The sequence below is a fragment of the Rattus norvegicus genome, chromosome 4, assembly GCF_036323735.1.
Source record: "Rattus norvegicus strain BN/NHsdMcwi chromosome 4, GRCr8, whole genome shotgun sequence".
NCBI classification, from domain to species: Eukaryota; Metazoa; Chordata; class Mammalia; order Rodentia; family Muridae; genus Rattus; species Rattus norvegicus.
Window position 1 is genome coordinate 97394517 of NC_086022.1, and position 27653 is coordinate 97422169.

General features: G+C 43.9%; 1 protein-coding gene across 5 annotated transcripts in view; it reads left to right on the top strand.

Annotated features, from left to right (window-relative positions):
- Positions 1–27653, top strand: part of Gng12 (G protein subunit gamma 12) — a 123593-nt gene that overhangs the window by 53687 nt on the left and 42253 nt on the right. The gene's annotated exons all lie outside the window — the stretch shown is intronic.

Consider the following 27653-nt stretch of genomic DNA (forward strand, 5'->3'; position numbering starts at 1 on the left):
CTAGTCACATTTTTAGTCAAACACATCCCTAAAAAATTACTGAATATTTATTTGCATATTTTTTCTATGAATGATTTATTAATTTTCCATGCCTTAAAAAATAGTGAGGTTTTGGTTTGGTTTGGTTTTGGTTTGCTTTTTGTTTTGGGGGTGGTTTTGCAAAGAATTGAGGAAGGAGTGGATTCGTGATACATGCCAGAAGCTATTAAACTAAAACCTCTGTATAATGAAACACTTTCCAGGTCCATATTGATATTCTTCTTGTTTCATACAGTATTCAAAACACCAAAGTCTTGCTTGGCTGAAGAATTCAAACTTTGCCTTGAAGTATGTTGTAGGGAAAATGGGTGCCCAGCTACCACACATTTTTCTTTGAAACTTTTCCAGTGAGTTTTTATTAGTAATTGCATTATGATTCAGGGTCCCAGGGTAGGGACCATCATCTCTCTGGGGAGAAGGTCAAAGAACAGAGGAGAAGTGGGCAGAGCCTAGTTGGATCTTCCCAGGAAATGTGCCTTCTGCAATGCAGTCATTGCAGTCTGAGACCAAGGTAGCTGGTAAGATGGCTCAGTGGTTAAGAACACTTGTTTTTGCAGAGGATCCAGGTTTGATTCCAACAACAAAATGGTGGCCCACAACCAGTGGTAACTCCATTCTCATGGGGTCCAGTGGCTCATGATACAGGGCACTTATACACACGCTGGTACCACTCACACATAGAGATATCTCCCCTTTGCACTTTGCTTTCTCACAGTGGAAGTCCAAGTAGTTCTGCCAGCAGTCCCTAGTCTGGTTCTGGTTTGGGAGGCAGCTGTCAAGGTGGGGGGGGGGGGGTGTTGTAGTTCTTGGTTTTAGTCTTGATGTCTTCAGCCATCCTGACTCCTAAAGACTGTCCTGCTGTCCTGGAGTAGAGTTGCTTCAACATGACCTTTAGCAAAGGTGCCAGTGTCAGATGGGAAGTGGAATTCTGACTGAGGCTGTACTCACTTTAATGTTCCTTTTTTACAATTCTTCATTGTGTGCATGCATGTGTGGAGGTGTATGCACATCGATGCAGAGACCAGAGGAGATGGTTGTGAGTCACCATCTGAGTGTTGGTGACTGAGCCCGATCCTCAGATCCTCTGAAGAGCAGCCAATGCTCTACCCTCTGAGCCACCTCTTCAGCCCCAGGCCATAATTAGTGCGTTGTATTCTCTCTCCTCTAACCTCAGTGTGACCGACTGCTGTACAGTCAGTACCTCAGTGGTAGAAATCACTTGCCTTGTTTTTTTTTCCCAAATGAAAAGCATCTGAGGATTAATATGGTATCACTTCCTGGTCTTGCAGCTGTAGACTGGCTGTGGTGTTTAGCTTTTGCTCTATAATAAGCCACCCCAAATTTACTCCTCAAATAGCAGTTGTTTATTTTCAAATTCTGTGGGGGGTGGGGGGAGGGGGGTTGTTTTGGCCTCAGCTCAGTTATGTGATTTCTGGTTTGAGCTGAGATCATTCATGAATAACATCCAGGTGAATGAGGCTTTGTTTTGTTTGTCATGTGGCTGTTGGCTGAAGTGTTTATAATGCCTGCCCATGGATAGAGTCTCTCCTCTTTGGTGCCACATTAACTGTCCTTGAGGCTGTCCCCTGCTCTGCTCACAAACCACTCCCACCTTCTCCACTCCGCCTCACAGCAGCCAAGGCATCTCTGACTTCTCTGCTGTCCCTTCCTAAATGCACTATCTTCTCTTGCTCACGTCTTACCATTCTCTTTATTCTTTGTGTGTGGTATTTGTGTCTGAGCCAGAGGTAAACCATGACCGTCATTCCTCAGGAGCCACTGACCCTGTCTTTTGCTTTGGTCCCGTGCCCTTCCCCCATGTCCGTGTCCGTTCTCCCCCCCACCTCTCCAAGCCAGACCTGTAGTTGGCCAATTAGGCTAGCCTTGATGGCCAGCAAGCCCAGAGGTCTGACTGCCTGCATCTCCAGTGTTGGGACTACAAGCACAATGCCACCACGCTGGTGTCTGACACGGGGACTGAGGATTGAATATGGGTCATCAAGCTTGCACAGCTAGTGTTTACCTACTGAGCCATTTCCCTCACCCCTATGCTTTTTTGGGGGGGGGGTGGAGGGTGACGGTAAGGTTAATCTGTTCACCATCACATAACAACGTATCTTATTTCATTCTGCTTTCTCCCCTCCATCCGAAGAGCCTTGTTTTTGTCTTTGTTTTTAAGGCCCAGTCCTGCCTTGTTTCAGCCATCTGCGATCTCACCTGCTCCAGCCTCCTTACAAGCCAAGCATGTCCACTTTTTTCACCGTGCTTACTCTACTCTTTTTGGGGGTGGGGGTGGGAGGGCTTTGTTGGCTCTTTGAAAGCATAAATTTCCACGTGCCTTCCCTGTGGCCCAACAGCATAGGCACAAAGTCTAACAGATACTTGCTTAAGCAGAAAGTAGCACAGCCCTGGGCCCATTCGCACCACCCCAGCTCATCACAGTCGCAGGAGGCACCACAGGTCCCTGTTGCTTTAATTCATCAGGCTTGGGGAAGACCTCAGGAATCAAGTGATGCTTCACAGCTGGCAACCTGTGTGGTTTGCCACAGCTTGGTAATCCAAGAACAAGAAACTTAGGAAAAGCTTGGGTTTAAGCACAGCTCCATTAAAAAACTACCTTTCTGAGCTGCAGTTTTCTTGTCTGGAAAGAGGGGATGATACTTAAAACTTTCCAGAAACAAAGAAAACAAAAAGGTTGTGTATAAAAGGGCTGTATACACTGTAAGTAGAACTGAAAGACATCAGTTGCTCTGCATCTGTGACTATTCAGTAGTTTGACAAGGGGAAGTTCCTACATAGTAGTGGGAGAGGAACAGGCAGTGACTGGGAAGTTGAGTGGAAGTGGTAGAAATGGGAGCTCCAATAGAACAGCGTCAGTGGTAATTAGGGGATGTTCTCTGCAAGCACCATGCTGTCTGCCTACGTACAGATTTCCTGTAACACTCCCCATCCATTGACAGAGCAAGCTTTTTCCTGGGATAGTGTCAGTCTCACTGTTTAGCCCTGGCTGACCTGAAATTAAAAAATCCTCCTGCCTCAGCCTCCTGAGTGCCAGGATTACAGGTGTCACATCACCCCATGCTCTCATGTGTACCATTGGTGATTTGTGTGTAAGGGGGGGGTTTCTTTTATGTTCTTCAGAATATCTAGATCTTCCTGTCCCTGGAAAAGGTCTGGTGTTAAAATTATCAATCACTGGTGGCTAGACTTACTATGCGAATTTCATTCAGAGAAGTGATTTTAATTCAGTTAAGATTGTTTCTAGAAAGGCTTCCAGAATTCTATAGGGACTGGACTATTCGTGGAAGGAACTTTCCTCTGTGACTTTGTTTTCTCTTAAATGAGGTTTATTGGTTGCAGTTATTTTGCTCATCATCAACAGAACAACGTATACTCAGTTACTGACTTATGTGGCTGACGTGTTTGTCCTGCATGGTTGTGTCGAGGGACTCAGAGGCCTTCATCCAGCCATTTATATTCTCTGTCCTGTTCTCCTCCCACCTTAGTTCCATCAGTGTCACGCCCATCTATGCACCACATTCCTTTAGCCACACCACGGTGGCATCTGTAACCATGACTGTCAGCCGCCATTCTTGCAGCTTGTATCTTAACGAAAGTAACTCTTCAGCTGTAATTCCAAAAGTAGTACCAAAGAAGTATTTTCACTGGCCTGGTTTGGATAGCCTGTTGGACTCAGCATGATCACAAGTGGGCAGTCGACAGCAAGCAGCATCTCTTTGACTATATGCTGTTCATATGTCCTATGACAGAAGGCAAGTCCACTAATACCAGAGATGAGTGCCTATGCTGGGGGGAAAAAAAAGAGTTTTCACAGCAGGAAGGGTGGGGGTAAAGATAGCAGGCAGACAAAATCTCTAAGTACCACAGTGGTCTGATTTAGAAATTTCATAATTTGGAGTCAGTTAAACTTGGAAGGTTGAAAATTAGATGTAGCCTTGGCTCTGTTGTGACCAGGCCACCAACAGTGAGCAGGGATGAGAGTGAGTGGCCGTACTTTGGGTTTGGTGGGAAGCTCCTGGGTTGAGGACTTCATGTTGCATCCCAAGGAGCCATAGAGTACTTGGTTTCTGGATGCAGTGGTTGAGCAGCAGTGATCTGCAGACTTCTGTAATTTACAAAACCATGTGCATGAGGGATCTTATGTTCCTTCAGTCTCTCACTGGAGCCTGCTGATAAACCATTGTTTGACTCAACTGTGGCTGTTTTCAATTTGGCTAGTTTAGTGTCTGGCATTAGCCTCTGTTCTTGGCTCACCTATTGAAGTTTAGTGTCCATTATAAACATGGCTGCTTGTGGAACAGACAGTGATGTCAGTGGCTGAGCATTTTGCCTTAAATTATACATTGAGTTTCCCAGCTTTATGTATAAGGTTTTCACAGTCATAGCTGCCATTTACCTAATGTCAGGTTCTGCTAAATACTTTATGTGCATTATCTGAGCTGCATATTTCTGCATGACTAACAACTCCAAGAACCTCAGATCTGTCACAGTATATCCTGCTGGGACCAGCACCTTCCAGCCACCATTCTGGAAGCACTCTTGTTCTTCTTACATCTGATTGTTCTGGTAGGCCCCATCTTCATCTTTCCATGCACAGGGGGTAGGATCAAAGCCCCAACATTGGAAGACACTGCTAAAATCATATGGTTTGTTGGTTTCCCAGTCTATTCCAGATCCGCACTGACTTAGTTAGGGTTTTGTTTCTGTTAGGAAATACCATGACCATGGCAACTCTTATAAAGGAAAACATTTAATTGGGTCTGGCTTAAAGTTCAGTCCATTATTGTCATGGTGGGAAGCCTGGTGGTGGCATGCAGGCAGACATGGTGCTGAGGAAAGGAGCTGAGAATTCTGTATCACAGTCCACAGGCAGCAGGAAGTAACTGAGATACACTTCCTACAACAAAGCCACACCTATTCCAACAAGAATGCGCAGATCACTGTGTGATCCTGGGCATGCTGCTTGTCTCTAAGCCAGTTTCCTTATCTGTCAGATTGGATAGAAACAAATCTTAGAGAATTGTTTAAGGGACTAAGTGACGTTCATACTCCACCACCGAACACACACACACACACACACACACACATTTAAAAATTTGCAGTACTCTCTAGGGAAGGCTAACTCCTCTTCTAGCTGCTTACCTTTGTATCTCTCTGTGTACCACAGTTAGGAGAACTCAAAGGACTGTACTGTGTTGACTTTTCCTGGGAAGTTCACCCAGTTAGTACAACAACCTTAACCAAAATGCAATTCCATCAAAATCCAACTCAGAAAATCAGTGTTTTTTTAAGCTTATTTACAGAGCTTGGGGGCAGTGCTGCTTTCAGGAGAATGATTATCCTGAATGTCCCCTGTCAGAACAGACAACTAACTCATTTGTGTCTTTCCACAGTGTCACAATTTCTTGAATACAATAAATGTATAGGTATGGTAGTTTTCAATGAAGCAAACTCTGATTCTTTTATTTGAATCTTAATTACTAATACTAAATCTCTGATCACATACTATGTTCATGCATATGTGTAGGTTCTACAGTGACTCCATAAGATTAAAGTGACAGGAAGTTTAAGGAGCTTCAGAAACCAAAGCTGGGAAAGTGACAGGGATACACAAGTCTCTCTAGATAAGATAACCAAACCAAGCTGCAAAGAAGCTGAAGCAGCAGCAGTAATGAGTATCACCGTTATAGTTGTCGAGGACCAGGGCCACATAGCCTTGCAGGAGGAAGGGCAGGTATCAGTGGAAGAAGGTTGTTGGCAAAAGTGGGGCCCAAGTCAGGCTGAAAGGACAGTGTGAAGTCCTTTGCCTGTTGGTCCTTGATGCACACATGAGGTGGTAAGTTGACAGGCCACTGAGACTATTGCTATAAACACTGCTTGGTAGTGTCCAAGTTAGAGAGTTCTAGTCTTCCTTTGGTCTGGTATTTGGACCTGTTTTTCTTGATAGAATTTTAGTATGCCCATGGCTCCCTATAGTCTCCATTTACTCTGATAAGTTTATAGGGTGGCACCCCCCTACTTCCAGGAATAAGTTATCAGTGGCTGCTGCTGGCCACATGGTTCTGCTCTTGTGACTACTCAAGTACAGAGTCACCTTCCGTCCTCAAAGTAGTGTCAAAAGCTGTTTAAAAGAACACAGTCTCTGGGGCAAGGCCCATCTGAAAACCTTCTACATAATGTAGGTAACCTAGACTGGAACAGACTCTCAACAGCAGGTGAGCCCAGACAGCTGCATCACTGAAAATTCCCACCTCATAATGGATAACCACCTCATGGGGCCTGTTTCAAATATCCTTCCACTTCCGTATTCTCCAGCATCTCTCAAGACCCTTTCCTCTGAAAGTGGGAATGTGGAGAATAGGAAAGATGATCTTGTGACTGGCTCTTTCTCTCTACTAGGGCACAGTCAGTAACTGTATTACCATTACCATAGACCTAGTTACTGCTGTTTTGTTTTTCTGATTAATGGTTCTTGGTACATGACCAAGAATTGTCTACTTGAAGATGGCATGCATGAGCTGATGTGTCATGTCTGGAGGGAGAAAAAGTCACACTACAACAGGCTAATGGAGAAATTTGACCTTGTCATTGGATTCTTGTGTAGCTTTGTCTAAGACTCCCCACTGAGCCTCTGTGCCTTCCATGATCCTGTAGTACTGGTTTCTGGACATAGCTTCTGGTTTCTAGTCCTCTCTCTCATCTGTCATATAAGGGACACTCAGGCTGCCTTCTAGAGCTCAAGATGCATGTGTTCCCTTACTTGTGTTGAGGAGGAGAGAGCCGTTTACTCTGATGTTTTGAACAATCCCTCTCACATTTGGTTCCCTTGGGTAGATATTATACCATTGTCCAGAGATTTGGGCAGAAGCTGCTTTTAAAAGTAGCCTCTCTGAACTTGTCTCCAGAGACAACCCTCCTGTCCCCACCTCCTTGGGGTTGTAGAAATCACAACATTTTCAAGAAATCTTTCTCCAATAGTGTTTTCTATTTCCACTTCCCTGTTTTGTTTATACCCTTGTTATGGCTCCTAGAACTGACTAGGTTGACTTCTTAGAAATTTCCATGCTATGATCTATCTAATTCTTCCTTTGGAATTTCTTATCTGTCATATCTTCTTGCATTAGTGGAAACTTCCACTATAATATCATGTTATATTAAGTCAGCTCTGATCCAGGACAGGAAACTCCTCTCCAGAAACCTAAAAGGGGGTCTTTACCCCATTCTGCATTTCCAGGTAAAAGGGGTGTGTGTGTGTGTGTGTGTGTGTGTGTGTGTGTGTGTGTGTGTGTGTGTGTGTATGTGTATGTGTGTACCATGAGACACCTCATTTGTGCAGAAAGGTTCTAAAGTAAGTCTCAGGTACCCTGTTCTCAGGGAGCACATGACAGCTTTTGACTGATGTCCCTGGTTAGGTTTCATTGCCCTCATACCACAGTACACTTGATGTAACCCTAGGGAAATCTAGTGCCTCTGTGGAAACTGCTCAGTCACCATTTCTTATGCTCAGCACCCTGAGTGTATCTTGATCAGAGAGATGATTTGCTGCACATCATGAGGGTGTTTTGATGAGGACTCTGCACAGAACTTATCAGTTCCTCAAAATCAAGCTTCGTGGAATGTTCCAACTCTTCACTGAAAGAAGAGACCCTTTTGCTGCAGAAACAGTCCTTTCTACCTGTCTCATCAGCTTACAAAATAGTCCATTTTATTATTATTTATTATATTTATTTATTAGTATTAGGCCTTGTTCCTATGCAGCCCTATCCCCAACTCTTATTCTCTTTTCTCTTCCCATTGGTCTGCTTCATCACCCCAAATCTTGTTCTTAGGAACCAGCCACTGCTTCTCATTCTCTAGGCAAAGCACTTAGAGTTCAGCTTTGAATTTGTGGCCTTAGCTTTCTTAGTACTGGGATCACAGTTTTGTATACTCACCTCGCTACAATGAAGGGAGCAGTTCAGTCCAGTAAGTGACACGTTACTAAGGTTTTCAGGTCAGCTAAAGTTAGAGTCACTCGTGGCACAATGATCTCACAATATATTAAAGGCATTTTGAACCTTATAACATTCTAACAGTGAATCAAGTTATATTTCATGGCTGTTGATGGAAGATGACACAGGATATAGTTCTCCAACTCCCTCCTACAGACCCACATGAGCTACATGCCCAGGGGATTCTGGGAGTCAGGAGCTCAGAAAGAAGAACCGAAGTCCTCAATTGCTTGGCTACTTCTCCTAGCCTGAAAACCTCTGGTGGTTTCCACATCACCATTTGAAGACCTGAGTACAGACACGAAATACTTCATACACTCTTACTAAAACATGCTGCTTATGTCTGTCTGAGTTACTTTTCAGTTGCTGTGTTAAAACCCCATGACAAATGCAACTTACTGAAGGAAGAGTCCATGTCGGGTTTATACTTTAAGGGTGGTAATAGTTGATGATGGCAGAGCCGAGGAAACAGGTGACGGGTGTCTGGGGCAGCAGCTGAGAGCTCACATTCCTAACCCCATCCGGAAACAGTGAGGGCCAACTTAATGCTATGTTTCAAAACCCCATAGCCCACCCCCAGTGACACACTTCCTCCAGTAAGACTGCACTTCTAATTCTTCCCAAACTGCCTCCAAACGGAGACAAAAGTGTTTAAATATATGAGTCTTTGGGGGCCATTTTGTTTCATACCACCACAGTGCACCTTCTGAAGCAGGGAAGAGGATGTTGGACTAAGAGGCCAGAGGTTTGTGCCTTCTTCAGTTACTAACCACTTGAACAGTGACTTACGCTGAGTCTCAATTGCTTCATCTGTTCGTGGAATAACTGGTTTGCATAATATGGCCACCCCACTACAAGAAGACTGCACATGATGAACTTACTGAAGCCCCTCTCTGTACTCAGTGCTCAGCCCTCTGCAGTTTCTATATTATTTCTACTTGGCTAGTACGAGGTGTATGTGACTAGCATGACATTTTGAAATCTTGTAAAGTCATTTTTAAAGAAGACCACTTCATCAGATTATTTAAATCAAACAGGAGTTTGAGAGTAACCAAAAATATGTATGTGCTTTGAAAAAAAAATAACTGTCTTGGGCTGGATTGATGGCTCAGTGGATTAGGCACTGGCTGCCAAAACTGGTAACCTAACTTCTATTACCAGAACACACATAGGAGGTGAGAACTGATTCCTGAACGTTGTCCTTTGACCTCCACACATGCACCGACATACATGGGTAAATAGTGTTATGAAGTTCATTAGTCACTCTACAGTGTGAGAACTCTGTACTTAGGCAGTAAGGGCTTCCTACCTGTAACCAGGTCATTTTCATAGGGATAATGGTGTCTAGTGTCATGGAAAGGATTAAGTAAAGCTTGCGGTGCTTGGAACAGGCATGACACACCATTGCACTGCGTTTGTGATGGCAGTTGTTTTCCTGTCGTGCTATCAGCTCCACTGCATAGACGTGCATTTGAAGCTTTGTTCCTTGCGATAAACAATGAACAGCATCATGAAGACGCTGTATGTGTAAAGTTGCTGTCCGTTTTGTTTGAGAAAGAGCATTGGCAATTGAGAAGCTTGTGGTTACCAGACTAGTACATAGAAAAAGCAGCCACACTGACCTGATTAATCAGCTTTCCCTTTTTTAGATCTCATTTCACTGTTAAAATGAGACAGTGATTTTGCTACCAGCTGATATATATTTTTATAAGGATTAGGGAAATACATATTTGCAGCCATACTTAGCTAACTACTCTAAGTTCAGGTGTTTATTTTGCTTCTTTCAGTAAAAGAACAGATGCCAAAGGAAGCTGAGCAGAGACTGTGGCTTCTCTTGGGAAGAAAAGGGGAAGAAGTGGGGCTTGGAACCGTGTGCTGGTAACACAGAGAACAGACAGGAACAGAGAGGGGCTAGGCAGGAAGGTGCCTTCATGGGGCAGGCAGGCAGGCCCTCACTTCAACAGTCCCCTCAGGGCAGTCCAAGGTAGCCGGAGCTCCAGCCTCATTATCCTGTAGTACATTCAGGCAGTGTATACAGTGTGAAGGCCGCATTGTTTTGGGCTGAGCTAATTTTGTAGTCTGTTTTATAACACATGCCTGTGCACTTCTGGTGAATGAATAAGAAACCAGATGAGCAGGAACCCCATGCTTCTGCCAGTCTTGACAGCACCTTTTGAGCAACAGCCTTCCTTTATTTGGAAGATAAAATATGACTAGACAGTTGCAAAAAGGGAAGCAGTGGATGGGTCTGCGGTACTCAGCAGGCCACTTTAAACGGTTGGTTACCACACATTTAGTGAGTATTTACCTTACACTTTAGGCCACAGACCCTTTTTAACACAACAACGACAAAAAAAACCTGTCTGTCTACTCTGAATGGCTGTAGAGGAACAAAAGGTTTATGGGCATACCTTGTCTGACTTCTCGACCTTTTCCACAAGCAGGGCCCACAACAAGCTAACAGTGGTTTACCTCCTAAGTCTCAGATTTTGCAGCAGCAGTCAACCATTCCCGTTCCTGTAGCTCATGAGCCCTGACAAATTTTGCATTATTTGGTTATTTATTTTTTGTTTTTGACACAGGGTCTGCTCTGTAGACCAGACTGTCCTCAAACTTGTGATCCCTGACTTCCAGATCATCTGATTACAGGTGTACATAAACAGATCTGGCTGTAATTTTGTATTCTTTGTTTAAAGAAGATTTTCAAGGTAATGTAAAACTCAGAACCTACAAACCTTGGATCTGAGTGTAAGTATAGCAGAACCCGGTCGCCACACCTCCAGGCCTGTTCCTTTGCCCTGCTGTGTGGTTATCAGCATGCAAACACTCGACCCCCAACCTACAACTGGCTCTTGGCTGGAGGTAGAGGCTAGACCTAGATGTTCAGTGAGGACTCTTGACCCTTTTAAAGGAGGAAAAACAGCCCAGTTTGGGTGGAACTACTGCCAAAGTCACTCATGGCCACCAAGCACCTTCTGTGATATGAAGTCCCACCACTCCTCCGTGAAGGGAGGCCTTCACTCTCAGGCCTCCAGTGCAGCTGTGGTTGACCAAAAGCTCCACAGAGGAAGCATTAGAAAGGAACCTTGGAAGCAACCACTGGCTAAAACAAACACTGGAAAATTCTCCTTTAAAAGAAAACTGTGGCAAAACCATGGCCCCGACCCATGCCTTAGAAGAACTATCCAGCCTGCAAGAGTGTACAGATAAGTGTTGACTTGACGTGTACCCACTCACTCTTAGCCCTCAAGTGTCTCTTGCTTCCCTGTGCATAAAAGGACTGAAGCACTTTGCTCATCAGTCTGGGTGATATCTACTGAGCAGAAAAGGGAGAAGGAAGAAACCCCTGTGTTCACAGAAAACTGGTCTGAGGGTGACTTTTTCAGTACAACACTGACCGTCCACGCCCTCTGGAGGAGGACTAGAGAATGTTGTCACATAGGCCATGCCAAGCGTAGTGTTCCTTCTGTCCTTCTGAGAGTATTATTAGAAAGAAGCTTAGAGTTGGACACCTGTTTATAGTGGTAAAGAGTGAAATGGTTAAGATGACATTAATATGGTGTTTCATCCTTATTAAATACCCAGTGAACAGTTAGCAAAACCTACCACTGATGCAGTTCACATCAAATTATCACTAGTGTTGTGCAGCCTCTCCCTCCCTCCCTCTTTAAGACTTTACCAAGGAGGCTGTAAAGATGGGTCAGTGATTAGGAGTGTGTACTACTCTTCATGGGACCTGAGTTCAGTTTCTACTGTTCATGTCAGGTGGCCCATACCTGCCTGTAACTCTAGCTCGAAGGGACCCAACCTTTGGACTTAGCAGGTATCTGCACTCGCAAACAATTTAAAAAAATAAAACAAATATTAAAAAGAATTTGTCAGTGATAGAAAGGTGATCCATCAGAAAACAGGAACTTTCAACTGTGAACCAAATACATACATCTGGAGTCTTAAAAACAAAGCCAACTTACCTTAAATTGTTGGTATTGCTACATGCTGGCAGCCAGATTCCAGTCACAGTTAAATTAAGGAGTAATCTCACTACAACTTTCTACTTTTTGTATATTCAAAGAAGAATTCAAAACAAGCCAGGGTTGCAGAAGCCAATGATCTCCTCACTTAGAGATGTGAGACAGGGCCATGGCCCAGTTGCTCAGCTTTGGTTGTATGCTTTATAACTGGAGGGCGTCCATAGAAAACGTCTCACCCATTGTCCTTTGTTCAGCTGCAGTATCTCCATCTTGAGATGAACATATTGTCATCTTCACCTCCCAAGTGACAGACACAGTGGTCGTGTTTAGTGGTGGGTTTATTGTTCTCTTTTTTCAAGACCTCCTCTCTCTAGAACTCTGGGCACATTTCAGCATCTGAGTACATGGCACTGCTAAGAGATCACATGAGGATGTGGGCACCACTAAGATCTTGTAGTATTCTATTCATAGGTCGGGTCAGATGTTTCTCTGGGACTGTTTTTCCTTAAAAGAAATTGCACACTGCACACACATTGTGAGTTGTTAGTTTTTAAAACACTTGGTAGAGGCATTAATAATTATTGAGAAAATTCTTAAATATTTTGTCTTTAGAATTTCATTTCTTATAACTTTTATATAAGAAAAAGATACAGTATCATCAGCTTAACTTTTTTTTTGCCTCAGGCTTCTAGAAACTAGTTGCTTTGAACACCCAGCAGGCTTCACCTGGAACAAGTTGATGGGATGTATCTTTTCCAAGACAAATTTTTAGGGGACCCCTTCCTTTTCTTGCTTCTCTTTTCTTCCTCCTCTGAGGACATCTAGAGGTGACAGTGAGTCCTGGGAAGCTAGAATTTCTGGTGAACTGGATGGGTTCCCTGGAACTGGCTGATCTTCTTTGTCAACACCCATTTTCACTCTGACTGTCCTCACCACCCTGTTACAGTGCACACGCACATGTCTGTACAGCCACCAGTATCTTTCTCTCTTTTTAGATGTCTGTCCCCACCAGTAAAGCCACCATTAGGAATCTCCCATTAGTACTGAAGTTCTTTGTATAAAATGGCATGCATCTGCATAATAATATTCATATATATATGCTCATGTGTGCTTTTTTAAAAAAGATTTATGTATTATATACGAGTATACTGTAGCTGTCTTCAGACACACCAGAAGAGGGCATCAGATCCCATTACAGATGGTTGTGAGCTGTCATATGGCTCCTGGGATTTGAACTCAGGACCTCTGGAAGAGCAGTGAGTGCTCTTAACTGCTGAGCCATCTCTCCAGCCCCTGTGTGTGCTTTTTTGACTTTTCAGACAAGTCTTGATATAGATCTCAAATTGGCCTTGAACTCAAAATGCCTATGCTTTGACTTGGTAAATACTAAAATTATAGATGTGTGTCACCACACCTGGCCCCCTCCTGTATACTTTAGATTGCTTTTACTGTAAAATATAATGCAAGTCCTATACAAATGTTGTTATGCTGTGTTGTTGAAGGAATAATGACTCCCAAAATCCTGTACATGTGTAAGGCAAACATGACTTCCTACCCCCTCCCCCGGAATATATTTGCTGTACAGCTAATTAACCCACAGGTGTAGCCTGCCTGGATACAAAGGCCTGCTGTGATGTAAGATGAAACTGGCCCTGCCTAGAGGCCCCGCCCTCTTGCCCTAGGCTCCCAGCGACAGCCCGGCCTGCTTATCTGTGCTTCTTGAAGAACCAGGCTCTTCCCTGCTGGTTTAGAGTACTCCTCCCTTATATTCAGGGATCCTCACCTGCATGTTGCACATCTCCACCCCGTCCTGTGTTAGTTCTTTTGTGTCATTATTCAAGCACTTTACCTCATTCCTAGAACACTTGCTCAGAGTAGATACTCAGTACATATGAACTGAATAACTGAGCAAGAGAACAAACAGATGCATTTGGGGTCATGAGAGGACAGGACTTGTTGTAGCCAGACTTTAAAAGGCCATTAAAATGGCAGTGTGCCAGGCATGGTGGCACACACCTGTAGTCCCAGCACTTGGGAGGCAGAGACAGGCAGATCTCTGTGAGTTTGAGGCCAGCTTGGTCTACCTGGGGTGTTCAGGACAGAATATCATGTCAAGATTCAGGGCTAGGAAGGCTAAGACAAAATTCCAAATTGAAAAGATTTTTTAAGACTTACTGGGATAAAATAGCAGCTTTGAGCAAGCCATGATGGCACATGTATGTAATAACAGCATGTGCTAGATAGAAGGTTTCAAGGCTAACCTTAGCTAGTTCAAGGCCAGCCTGAGCTGACCGACAATAACAAAATAATCAACAACCTTTATTCTGTTAAGGAAAGATACTGTTAGCGAAAAGCTAGTAGATAAGTATTTGACATAGGGATTCAGTTTAGAATTACAGAAAAATTATAGCACACTCTCAGGATTTTACAAGGAAATGCTTATCCAAATAGAGTCTCACATGTCCTTAAAAGTGATGCATAATTGCATCTGTAGTACCACTGCCAAAGGTACATACTTGTGCCATATAAGAAAGAAAAAGCTAGCAGTTTCAAATTGTGGGACATTCTACTCTTAACAAGTACCCACACTGTCAAACACAAAGACAGACTCAGGAAATTCTGTTTTTGTGATGGCTTGAATGAGGAGGACTCCCATAGACTTATATATTTGAATATTTGGTTTCCAGTTGGTACACTATTCAGGAATGATTAGATTAGGTAATATGACCATGTTGGAAGAGATATGTCACTGGGGGTAGGCTTTTAGATTTCAAAAGCCTATACTAGGCCTCCCTTTCTTCCTCTCCTCTCTGTGCCCCCTCCCTGCCTCTCTGTCTTCCTCTCTTTCTCTCTGTCTGCACCTTGCAGATCAGATGTGAGCTCTCAGCTACTGCCGTAGCATTTTGCCTGTCTGGTTGTTACCACACTTCCCATCTTGATAATAATGAAGTAACTCTCTAAAACTGTAAGTAGCCCCCAGTTAAATGCTTTATTTTATGCATTCCCTTGGTCATGGTGTCTCTTTACAGCAATAAAATATCAACTAAGATATTTGTGTTAAAAGAGACATGGCAATGGAAAATGGTGTATAAGTTTGGATTTTCTTAATTACTGTAGTAGACATTAATAGGACAGTTGCCAAAGTCTGAATGAGGCTATAGGTAAGAGCTGCACTAATTTCCTGAGTTGACTAGTTAAAATATAGTTATTTAAGAGAAGTCCTTATTGGTAGGAAATACGTGTCTGTGGATTTGCCTTCTGCCTGCTTGGTATCTGCCTTTCTCCCATCCTTAAGAGGAGATTGGGATTAAGTAAGTACAGCAAGATGCTGAAGTTGGAAGGATTAGTATTTGACTAAGTAGCAAGCACTTATTCTAAGTCGTAAGCTAGTCTGAGTGCTGAATCTATAGCCCTGTTCCTCAGGAGTCAAGGGGAAAGGATCACTTTAACTGAGCAATTTCTGACCACCGTGGGCAGTGTAAGGAGACTTGCACCTCAGAAAAGCACACAGCATGTTGTTCATAAAAAGTGTATTCTAAAGAATCCCACATGGGAATGCTTTTGCTGATGTGACACAGCACAAGAAAGATTAGAAGGAATTATAATTTTGCTAAGATAAAAGCTAAGCGTTAGAAGTAGAGCTCCGTAAAGTGCTTACTTACCATGCATAAGGCCCTAAGTTTAACCTGCAGCAAGGCAAAAAAAAAAAAAAAAAAAAAAAAAGCTGTGTGTCACACAAAAAAAAAAAATCAGAGAGACCTGTGACTTTGTTTCTGTATCACTATATTCTACTAAATAGAAATATGTATATACTAAATCTATACATACATACAGATGTGTTGAGATAGGCTAACCTCAAAGGATGATCTTGAACTTCTGATCCTTCTGTTTCCACTTAGGTGCTAAATTCCAGGACCTGGAGCTTTGTGCATGCTAGGCAAGCACTCTTAACAAATGAGCCATTCCTCTGGCCCTTTAAAATAATCGTTTGAGGGAATTCCTATATTGGGTAGGGATTACTTAAGATGACTTTGTAAGCTCCGCTGGCTCTGGAATTCCTCCCTTTCTTTTTAGTTCTTAGGGTGTAGCAACCTCTGTGAGCTAGATACCATAGCACTGTCCCTTCTAAAGATGTTCCCAGTGCACAGGTCAGGTCAGATAAGTCAGAGACTGGCTTCCTGGGCTAGCCAGGAATGTAGGAATCCTGTGAATGCAGCAGTTCCTAAATCAGTGACTTGGGTTTGGGTAGGAATGACGGTCAGCATTTAAGACTTACCTAAGGAGGGGGCTGGGGATTTAGCTCAGTGGTAGAGCGCTTACCTAGGAAGCGCAAGGCCCTGGGTTCGGTCCCCAGCTCCAAAGAAAAAAAAAGAAAAAAAAAAAAAAAGAAATGTAGATAAAGACTTACCTAAGGAGATGCTTTGGTCTCTTAGACCTGGATGTTACGTGTGAGCTTCCACACAACAGACTGACAACACACAGCTAACATCTGTTTACCAAGGCCTTCTGTTGTGCCATTGGGGATGCCCTGGTTGGAGGGATCAGTCTTACAAGATTTACAGGTCTTGTGTAGACTTAGATTGTTCAAAACCTACTTTAATAAGTATTCTTAAACAGTTCAACCTGTCTTCTAGCAGGTTTCTACAAAACCAAAAAGAGGTAGGGAAAAAGAAAGATTAATAGGAAACTGGGGGTGTGGACCTGAATAGTTCTTTGGGTTCAATCTTCGTTGTCAGTATTATCAGCAATTCAGGCCAAAACAGCAAACACGAGTCAGTTACAACAGTCCAGTCCAGTCGACAGTAGTGTGGCTCAGTCCAGAAGAAACTGAGAGGCTCTGACATGAGTTGGCATGAGTCCATGGAAGCAGCAAGAACCAGCCACAATACCATGAAAAGTCCTTTGGTGTGTTTATCTCTACAAAGTCACGACAAGCAAAGACCAGTTAAGTGTTGTAAGGTGTAGCAGTGTAAGAGCGTCATCAGCAAAGGCCAGTGAAGCATTGCAAAGAGAGCCAATGCCAGAGCATCCCCTCACTCTCTGTAGGATTACACTTACATTCTTTCTAAACGTCGTGCATCCTCTGAAGCATCTGCTCCAGCAAAACATCACAAGACAACGTCCAGAAAAGCACCACATGTGTCTTCTCAACAAAACATCCTCTGGTGTATCTGCTTCAACAAAACATCCTCTCACAAGATAGCTTCCAGAAATGTCATGTGACACAACTTAGTCTCCAAAGAAACCAGAAGTTTCCACTTCAGTCTTGTCTACTCTGCTGCTAGAAGTGGTGGATGTTGCTCTCTTTGGTCCTAAAGCAAAGCTCTGATTGAACCCTGAGCTTTTATTGATAGCATTCCTGTACAGTTTGCCTGCTTGGCCTACCAAGGAAAGCACATGCTGTGTATGTAGATGAGGAGGATAGCAAGAAGGCAGAGGCAGCACAGTGGAGAGTTGCCAATCTCTGATGTAGTCAGGTGAGTTGCTTGAGAGTTTTACTCATTCAAAATCATCAGTAAAACCAAGAGGCCATGTCTGGTTTTTCAGGGTCCAGAGTTTGTCCAAGGAAGTATTCTTAAGCACCGAGCTCTGCATTCCCCTAACTTTGAAACACTTGCGGGGCTCATTTTCCATCCCTATCATGAGAACCTTAGGACCCTACTACATTTTTCCCTCTACTATGAAGCTAAACAAATATACACAAATCCTGGGTGGATTAGCATATTCTTTCTATCTTAGGATTCTTCTCTAAATACCTCATCTTAAAGCTACCTCCTGGTACCTGGGACTGTATGAGCTGATGTAATGTGAGGGCCTCACACAAAATAAACATTCAGTATAAGCACACACTTTGCAAAAATAGGGAAAAATCGTTAAAAATACATGTTAGTATCTAGCCCAACAACCTAGAAAGGCACAAAAACTCTAGGTTTATTGCCTCAAACCAGATTCCGTCCGTTTTAAAGCAAGACTAATAGCCACTCTCTGATACAGGCCTCTTCCACTGTAAGTTAGTGTACAGCAGGCTCTGGTAGTGTCCAGCAGCAGAGTCATCTCTGTGTATGGGTAAATGTGCAAGTGGGTGTGGGCGTGGAGGCCACAGTACAGCCTTGGGTGATAATTCTCAGACAACTGGCCTGGAACTTGCCAGCTAAACTAACCTGGCTGGCCAGAGAGCCTCAGGTGTCAGCCTGCCCGTCTCCATCTCCAAGCTTCAGGATTAGAACTCTGCAACCACAAACAGGTTTTTTTGTGTGGTTTCTGGGGTCCAACTCAGGTTCTCATGTTTACCAGGCAGGCCATTTCGGGACAGCGCCCTTGATACACACAAGCTAGCATGTTCTTTATAACACTGAGAATGCATGCACTAGCTTCCTGCCAGGAGGTCTAGGTTTTCTACGTTTCCTACAGTTGACTTTGACTTTAGGCAAGTTGTTACATTTCTCGGTGCCTCAGTTACCTCACTGTGAATGAGATCAGCTCCTGCCCAGGGCCCTGTGTGCCCTAGCTTAAAAGAAACCACATGCTAGCCTCTTGGCTGGCCACTAGGTGTCATCACTGGTTAGCTAATAAAGTTTAAAAAAAAAAAAAAAAGCAGAGTGCCCCAGTCTGTGTAATTCTAATTAGAAGCTGGTTGCCGCTGGCTGGCTTGCCTTGAAGAAAGAGGCAGGAAGTTTCTTCAAGCATTTACATATGTGGAGTTTCCAGATAAATGTGATTCAGAGCCCACGATGCTACTCAAGCTCATACAGGAGAACCTCACAGGTCTCTTGGCAGCAGTGTAAGCCCTGTGGTCAGGTCTTTGTCAGGTGGTAAAAGGAACCGTACACAGTCAGCAGGTAATGTAGGTTACTCCTAGAGTCAGATGCTGTAAAACAGATGTTCTATTACCTGTCAAGTGCCAGGGTCCAAAGGCTTTGGACCTTGTTCTTGTTTCACAAAGCTAGTTTTTCAAATAGCCCCTCAGATAGTACTGAGATGCTGTCTCAATAGAGGGTAAAGGGCAGCCTAAATTATAAGAACAGATACCACAGCTACTTGGGGTGTCACCCTGGAGCATAATTAGCACCCAGCAGTATTTTGTAGATAATTGGAGCTCAGGATGAAGGAAGGTTAGTGTCTTTGGTAAAGGACAGGTTTTTTGCATAAGCTAGTGTTTGTATCTGGGTATCTGATTTCTTTAAAAATCTATGAATAAAACCTACTAGTATTTATTGCAAACTTAATATAGAGAAGGTGATATGCTGATGGCTGCACATGAATTTTGTACCTAGTCCTCATAAAACATCCCTTTGACATAGAAGGAAACGGAAGCATAGAAAGATTGTAATAGGTCCCATACTTCCTGTGGGTCAACTGTGATTCTAAGAACTTTAACTGTAATGCTCATAACAACACAAATATATGTACTGTCGCTCTCATCACTTTCAGATAAGGAAGCACAGGCATGAGGTGGCCTTGGCAGGGTCACCTCAGGAAGGAATCCTTCAGAACACAAATCCGTACTTGATTCCAAAGTACGTTTTAAAAAACGTTTGCTACATTGTATTTTATGTGCAGTAAGTACTTGGTAAATGTTTATGACCAGCATAGTTAAGGACCTATAATTCGCCAATGCAGACAAGAAGAAACCATACAGGTCTACTACCCCTTCCACCCAAAACTCTACTTATGCCTGCTGCCATTAGTATTCTGGGACACAAATGCCATTCCATGTGGTAGACTCCACTCTTCGGTTTTTGTTAGAAATAGCATATCTTTCAAGTAGAACAGTCAGGAAACAGCGTCCTTGGGAGAATCTTAGCTCATTTTATTTTATTTAGTTTCCAACATAGATATTTCCTGGGCTTGTTTGTTCTTGCATAGTTGTGTCCTGTATAGTCTGTGTAGCCTCAGAAAGCCATGGCTGGAAGGTTGCCATAGCTACAGTCTAGCTCTCAGTATCGCACCATCTGTGTCTACTATCACATGCACAAAGCACCTTCCAGTCCAGTGTGAGCATGCTCCACACTCCTGAGACCAGCCAGATGCCTGAGGAGGGTTCATTAAGAGTCATTGCCCAGGTCAGCAGGCTGGGTCTCGGTGCTGCTGAGGCCTGAGGAGGGAGTAGGGCTCAGCTTGTCTTTGTCTGTGCTCACTGGTTCTTTCTAGTGTGCTGCCATAGTAGGTAGTCTAAATGAAGTTGGAGTAAAGCCTCATCAGACTCCCAGATCAGAGCACCAGCCTTGTTTCTGTAGCCACTCGCTCCCTGTAGCTTGCTTACTTTCAGCAGACAGCTCCCACATCTTTCTCAGATCTCAACATTCCTTCAGTATCTTGGGACCCCTGACGCCACCCTCTCAAGAAAAGCAGTTTCTCTCTGAATGCAAGAGCATTTTCCACTGACCAGAATCCCATCTATCAGAAGTCGTGGGGAGAGTGTGGAGCTGTTGGGAGGTAGAGGAATCCATGGAAACAGGAGGAGTAGGGTTGACAGCCTAGGTGGACAGCATCCATTTGTCACCTACTGATCTGCCATACTGATCATCACCTTTTAGCCACACTGGCCATTATTCATCTTCCCAGTGTGCAGGTAAAATCAGGCTCTTTTTCTTGTAATCAAGAGCTCATAGGCATGGGAACTAAAGGAAGAGATTGGGAGGCCAGGTGAGAGCTATATGTTTTCCTTTCTATCTGCAACAAGATTGCCTGTTCTCTCAAAATGACACACTTAGAAAAGCCAAGTTTTTATGGAAGAAAGAGCTATGTCCTTCCTGAACTGTACTGCCCAGGCCCTGTCTGGCTATCTGAGGTAGCTGAGGCAGGTCAAAACCTGTCTGAGGTTTTTATACCCCCTGAAAACCTCTGGTCCAGAGAATTGTTAAGAAGTACAGACTACTCCTACAGTCTGTTTGGTTTCAGAGACTACAAGGTCTGGCCACTTGATGAGGCCTGGGAACAGAGCAAAAGAGGCATGGCCATTTGAGCGGCGTCATACAGGAGTCTGTGGCTGTGCTGGGAGCAGATCCATCCCCATGCTCACAGAGCTATGGGAAAGGCTGGCTAAAGAGGAAGGAAGGCCTCAAGTCACACATGTATATACACAAGGTATAGCAGGAGCCACACCTTGCCCCTTTAAAAGTATCAGCCTTCCTTCATTCCAACAGGCGTTTTTCAGACAAAAAAAGAAAATTTTAAATTACTACATTCTACCATGTTGCCCCTAACTCACTTGCCCTTGTTTTCCACCAGAAAACCGGAACTATCCAAAGCCATCACCTTTATGCAACAGCCAGGCATTGAGGCCTTCCATCTTTTGTTGTCAACCTGTCTCAGCTTAAAAAGCCCCTGTTCCTCTATTGTGAATGACTGTGGCAACTCCTATCTGCCCCACAACAGATTTGCATCTCTCCACAGTTCAGGCTTGTCACTTACATTCCTCATGCAGCCATGATGGGCTTCTTGTCAAGTACAGACTCTTTAGTATTTGTTTGCCCTCTTTGGAAGAACTGTCCTTTTATGTTCTTGTGCAATACAGATCATCCTCTGGGAAGTTTCCTCTGTACATTTCTAACCTATGACCCATACTATGTCCTCTGTCTTCTTAAAAAGCATTTGTCACACTGGTGTGTGTGGGGGGGGGTGTATGTAAATGCAACTTTTCTGGAGAAATAAGATGAGGGGAACTAGGTCGAACAGAAGCTTAGTGAGTAAAGATGCTTGTCACCAAGTCTCCAACATGTCTGGAGGAGAGAGGCGAGGCACATGCACACACACACACACACACACACACACACACACACACACAGGCACGCACACAGGCACGCATGCACATACACAAACACACAGACACACTGTAATAATCATTTAGAAATGTCTTTAGTTTTCTATTACTACATACATTTTATAAGTTCACATCAGATTTAAATGATAGGGCGTCTTGATTTCCTTTCTTTGCAATTAGCCTGCTTTTAAGTCTTTTAGTCATATGTTTCTTTTTGAGTATTTAAGGCCTATACCTGAGCATATAAGATTATACATGAGATTCATGTGACAGTTTTTATATTGTACAGTGTATTGGGTCCAGGAGATAGCACATCTTCCAAGTATCCTAAATGCTTCTAATGCTGGTACTCAGACTGCATTTTGAAACCAGTTGACTATTAGAAATACTGTAATGTGCAGGTTTAAGAAGTTTAGAGCCTGAATTAAATAGATGCCAGGGAGGTTGTATAAGGGATACATCAGAGAAAGAAATTGTGACATATGAGGAAGAATGAAATGGTGGCATAGATAAAACTGAGGTACCAAGCTCTTTCTTCCCAAATGTGGTTGGACTTAATCTAATTTATCACAGTAACATAAAAAAATCTGGAATCTTTGATGGTCGATTTCTTACTTATTAACTTTTGGCCACTTGGTTTAACATTACCCCCCTCCCCTTTTATCAAAAGCAATACTATAAAATACTTGAAAACTCGGTTTCTCGAATTTACTTTGCCTCACAATTTTGTAAACTCTTGCTATGCATTGTTTAGGGAAAGAATGTTTGAACAGGGAGGAATAGAAATTGAGCCTTTCTTCTAAAGAGAGTTCAAGCAATACAAGCCAATATTTTATTAATAAAACAATACATATAAAGAGTATGTGATGAATAATTAGGCTTCTACTTCATACTAGGGTATTAAAAACGTGCATGCGTGAGAGAGAGAGAGAGAGAGAGAGAGAGAGAGAGAGAGAGAGAGAGAGAGAATGAATGAGTGAGATTGTGAGTGAGTGTGTATCCACAAGGGCCAGAAGTGACAGGCAGCTGCGAGCCACCTGATATGGATACAGACTGGGACCAGACCTCCAGTCTTCTAGAGGAGCAGCAAACAGTCTTATCTCTGAACCATCCCTGCAGCCCTATCTCCACACTGTTTTGACGTTGCTTCCCATTGTCCTCAGCCCTCAGCCTTTTTTTTTTTTTTTTTTTTTTTTTGGTTCTTTTTTTCGGAGCTGGGGACCGAACCCAGGGCCTTGCGCTTCCTAGGTAAGCACTCTACCACTGAGCTAAATCCCCAGCCCAGCCCTCAGCCTTTTAAGGCCATTGAGGTCAGTGCGTTTGTCTGGTCAGTGGTCACGGTACCAGAGCGTGACACAAGCAAGACGAGCAGGCAGTACACATCCAATTTCTGCTTCATTGTAGATACCCAGCTCTTCTTGTTTCTATTAAAAGCTGCATCATCGCAGTATAGAGCCTCTCCTGTAAACAAACAGAAACTTTTTCCTAGTAAAGGCCTAAGACCAGGATATGTTTAGCACAGTTAGTTGAAGACTGCTATTCATTGTTAAAGTCCTAGAACATTATAAAATTCCTAAGTGCTCTTGACTCATCAGAGGCAAATTGGATTATTCATTTAGCAAACATTCTGAGTGCACACTGCACAATAATGTGCTCAGTGTGATGGAGTATGTCAGAGTAGGCTGACAGGTTTTACTCCTAGGATGGATCATGGGGCCTTTATATTTTCATCCTGTATTGAACATTAGCAAATAAAGTCAGCCTGAAAAGGCTGATCTTCGGAGTAAAGTCACATTTACTATAAAGCCGAACGACGTGGGTAGCTCCTCACTCAGATTCAGGGTAAGATAGAACACCAGCCTTGGGAGGGATGAAAATATGTCCAGTGCAAACCTGCCCTTGTGTGCCCACAGTCTAAAGGAAGCAGGAAGGTTTTTACTCAGAAACCTCAAGACAAACAAGATTTGAAAAATAACTACTGAGCTGTGTAGTGGCTCCCAGGCCAGCAGGAGAGAGAGAGAGAGAGTAAGTGTGTGTGTTTATTCGGGCTCTAGTATACTGACACACCAGAACAAGATAAAATCAAGACTTTCTCCTGTTACTCTATCCTTGAAGCACCAGACATTTCTTCTTCTGCTTCACAGGAAGGCTGCAACCTCTCAGACCAGTGCCAACATAGAATAAAGAACTGCTTGTTGATGTACCTCTCCTTTAAGATGAAGCTTCCTCTTGAAGCCCACTAGTCAACTTCCCCTCGTGTTTCCCTGGAGAGAATCAGGACACATGACTTTCCTATACTTATCTCCGACACTTACGTGATCTACCCCAATCTAGACTTATCGTAGCCAAATGAAGAGGAAACTTACAAGGGTAGCAGATGGGGGATGGGGGAGGGAGCTCACAATCAAGATTACTCGAGGTCACACCACCATAAACATCCAAAGAATCGGTAGACACTATGCATGGCTCAGAGGAAAAGTGGGCCATTGACCTTGTTCCTGGGAAAGAACCCCAAGGAGCATGTGGCCTGTTTCTCTGCAGGAAGTACAGATGGAATGGTCAGTGAGGACTTCTGGAGGAAGTGATTTCTAAATTGTGGAAACGTGGGGAGAAACATTTTCCTTTCGGAAAGATCACTCTAGTGGCAAGAAATAAACAAGAGAGGACTGCAGGAAAGATATAGAGAGGAGACCCTGGAGGTAGCCGCGGGATGCAGTGGCGTGGGTGGGCTAGGACTAGGCATCTGCCCACACATCAGTGCTACTCCCTAAGCTGGAGACCATAACAATAGGTTGAGTTCTGCAGTTGGGATAAAATGGTGAACAAAGGTGCAGCCAGTGCTCTCTCTGTGGGAGACTGTTGAGTGGGTGGTCAGGAACCAAGGGAATCAGGGACAGACACATAAGGCCCTGGGGTTGTGCTAAGCGGCCACACACCATCCTCTTAAGAATGTGAACAGAGACAATGGTGAAGAGAGGTGGAGTGAGGAGATACTGAGAGCAGGCAAGCAGATCATACCTCTCCAGGTCCAGGCAGGGACAGCAAGGTGTGTACAATGGCAAAGTAAGCTGCACAGAGGAGATAGAGCACAAGAAATCTCATCAAAGTGATTGCACTTGGCCTGAGCATAGCAGACCTGCATCTTGGCAGTGTGCGTACAGACACTGTCACTTAGTGCTGGCCAATTGTCCATAAGTGCAGGCATTCTCGCACTAACAAGCATTGCAACAGCCCAGGTAGGAACAGTTCAAGGGAGTAGGGGCGTTTCTAAATGTGGCACTCCTTGTCCCTTGTCTCAGGCCAGTGCTTTGTTTACTAGAGATCTGCAGAGAGCCTTCACTCATCGCTGACCAAGCATTTCCTGAAGTACAGTCTAGTACAAGAGACAAGGAAAAGCAGAAATACAGCTGCAGAGCACGAAGACACAAACCCCCAGGGCTGCTGTGGCTCTGGCCTCTGATCTAGCTGGCCTGCCATTACTACTGTTGATGTAATAACTGGTGGCACTAGATCATCTGCTCACTGTAGACATGAATCAGAGCTACTAAACAACAAGAGCTTCCTACTGATGACAAATGAAGAAGGTGTGGATCTTGCCTTCCGGGAAGGAAGGCCACAGGGACAGAGCTCTGTAGGTCAGTGAAGCAAGTGCTAAAACTGCAAGGGGCAGAGAGGCTTTGGGCTCCACCCCCCACTTCTCAGGGAATGCTGCTGGAATCTGTGATGGACATCTGATTCCAGCTCCCTTTGTCTCTCTGGGATCCTTCTAAGGTCATAGGGGTGGATGATGTCATTTGGTTTCTAGCACGTAGTATCTAGCACGTAGTGAGTTTCTGGAAATGATGGCAGATAGCTCTCATTGTAGCCTAAACAAGTAGAGGGGTTTTGTGGGTTTACTGGGAAAATGGTGCTTCAGGCACTTGTCAGCCATGAAAGTATTTAGATATGCTACAACAGGACTGGCTCCGGCTTTTCAGTGCATATTCTGCCCACAGTTGATGAGTTGTATTTGTCATGTATCACTACTTGGCCTGGCATCTCTTAATGCTGAGGGCAGATGGACTTCTCTCCATACATGGGCTCAGTAGGTTAGGCTAGCCAGGGGCTCCTGTAACCCTTTCAATTGGGAGTTTGGAACAGAGACATTGGTGAACTTTCCTCTGGACTCTGATCCATTAATGATGGTTGATATGCCCACAAAAGAAGAAGCAACAACTTTGATGCTGCAGATCTGCCAGCCATGCTGAGTGGTGTGATAATTCAGCAAGCTGTGCTCTGACACAAAGCAATTCTCAAGCCCTGTGCGTGTAACTATTTCTCAAGGACAAGTTAGAAGGGCATACTTGGGAGAGTCTTCTAGAACACAGCACACTGAGACCATCTCACACACTTCTGCCTGTACTGAGCTACCCTCCCATCCCAGATAGATATTCAAATGCTGCATCTGAAGAGCCAAGACCGGGTGGGTGGGGACAGTAGTTAATGGCTGTGTTGACTATCACAGTCCCTTGCTGTGGCAGAGGAGTGAGCGAGTATGTGTTAGATTCTGAAGGAGCTAATCTAAGTGTTAGCAGCAGGAATATCTGGTTGTCCAGCACTGTGTATTAGAGGATCACCTCAGTCAATGGTGAGCTGTGAGGAGTTGCCGAGGGATATACCGCAGGAAGAGACTGCTGTTTCCTGGCACAGTACTAACTGATGTGATACAAGTGTAACAACGCTTGCCAGGCTTAGCAACCACTAACCTAACATCTTTGCTCCCTCTTAATGCTGGTTTGGGTTAGAAAGGCAGCCGCATGAACTCTAAATGGTGTTGGGGATTACATTTCATTTAGTGCCTGATACTGAGAACAGGTTGAGTTGAGAAGTTCCTATTTGCTGGCCAGCTCCTCAAAAGCACCCTTATTATATATAACCTCTGCATTGTCTCAAAGACAGAAAACGACATCTTGATCATCATGCTGGAAAGACATTTACATTGCTCTAGGAATGCTCTTGAATGGAAGAAGAGCAAGGTACAGCTGTCTGAGTCCCATGGTATCTGGGGTGCCGTTACATGGGAGCAATGCCCTTTGGAATTCAGGTACAAGCAGCCCTAACCTGCTTGAAGTTCCCACTATGGACAGTGGACACTGCCATCTGGAACTGCTTCTGCGGGCTCTGAAGGCTGGACATCAAGACTCAATGCATTTGACTGTATTTGACCTCCTCTCTGAGCCACTGAAAGTTTTTGTCCTTGAGAAAGTGTATGGACTTCCTCCAACTGTGTGTGTGGTTGAGTTCATTCGTGTGTATGAATGTGGGTGTACATGTAGATGGCACACATGTGCGGGTCAGTTAGTCCTCACCCTCTACCTTGCCTGAAATGGCCTTTGCTGCTTACTTCTTTATACACAAGACTAGCTGACCCATGAGGTTCCAAAGGGCTCTCTTCCCATCTGAGCACAGACACACTGGGATCACAGACTATGCTACTGCACCCTACTTTTTCTTGGGTTCTAGGGCTTTGAACTTGGCTCTTCCTGCATACATACATACTAAGGAAATACAACCACCAAGATGAGAAGTCTGCAGGAGTTAATGTTGCTGTAACAAATGGTCATTAAGGTAGATTTAAAGTCATAGATATATTCTATAGTCTGGAGATTTCTAAAATACTCTTTGCTCTGTAGTGTAAACAGCCTTCTAAGAAGTGGTTCTCAGGGGCCAGGGTCATTGGTGATTACATCTGCACTCTAACGTTTGATACCATGATTTAGTTTGATGGGGGACCTGAGATAAGTGATAGCGCTCAGTAAGCAGGCAGATGAATATGTAAGGGCACTCTGAGCACCGAGTGCCCCTGGAAACCTAAGCCCCAGCTGTTTC